The sequence below is a fragment of the Oryzias melastigma genome, linkage group LG9 (genome assembly GCF_002922805.2).
Source record: "Oryzias melastigma strain HK-1 linkage group LG9, ASM292280v2, whole genome shotgun sequence".
NCBI classification, from domain to species: domain Eukaryota; kingdom Metazoa; phylum Chordata; class Actinopteri; order Beloniformes; family Adrianichthyidae; genus Oryzias; species Oryzias melastigma.
In genome coordinates, this window is record NC_050520.1 from 27,570,051 (window position 1) to 27,570,967 (window position 917).

Here is a 917-nt window from a genome sequence, read left to right on the forward strand (position 1 = left end):
GTTTTCCTCTATCTCTTCCCGCCTCTCCTCCTCCTTCCTCCTCCCTGTGCTGCTTCCATTGTCAGCGTTGCGGTGGGAGCAGATTGGTCGTCAAACGGCGGCGTTGCGGGAGATGTGCAGCCGGGCTCCGGCTCCGGCTCCGGCTCAGTCAGAGAGAGAACAGCCGCTGCGTCCTGACGTTTCATGAATATTCAGGGCCCACGTTATGAGGAGGCCCCCCCATGAATGAATGAAATCATTGGACAAACTAAACACTTCCCGGCTGTCACAGCCGCTCCGGCTCTGGAAGTTGTGAAAATGTGCGCAAAGGATGTGATGACATCCGATCCGGGATGCGTCTCTCACCTCTCGTGTTGCCGCCACTGGCGACTTCATAGACGCCGGGATTGTGCGGGTTACGCAACCGCTCAGCTTCACAAGTGTAACGATGTTTTTCTAACCAATCACACGCGCGACTGCAGAAAGCTGGCACGAAAATCGCACTGGAAGAAGAGCAGGTTTGTTTTTAGCATCACCTTTTAAATGTCATAGTTTCAATATGATAAAAGTAATGTGAGTAAAATGTTAAACAAAAGAAAAATGTCCATAAAGTTTCCCCTTTGAGGAAAAAATAGTTAATTCCCAGAATATTTACCTTTTTTTTTTACCAAATCAAATGTTATTTTTTTACAGCCCCCATGACAATCTTTTTTAAAAATATATTTTTTTTTATTTAGTAGTGTTTTAATTATGACTAAGACATTTTCAACCACAATTCCACGACTTAAATGTCTTAAAAAGCATTTTTTTCAGTAGGCCTCTGTTTCAAAAATCTCCTCTGAAGTGGCGTGGCTTTTGGTGCTGAGCTGAGTAGCCCCGCCCCTGATCCCCGCCCCTGTCTAATTATGTAAGCTCTGTGTCCTGCTGATAGGGCTGGG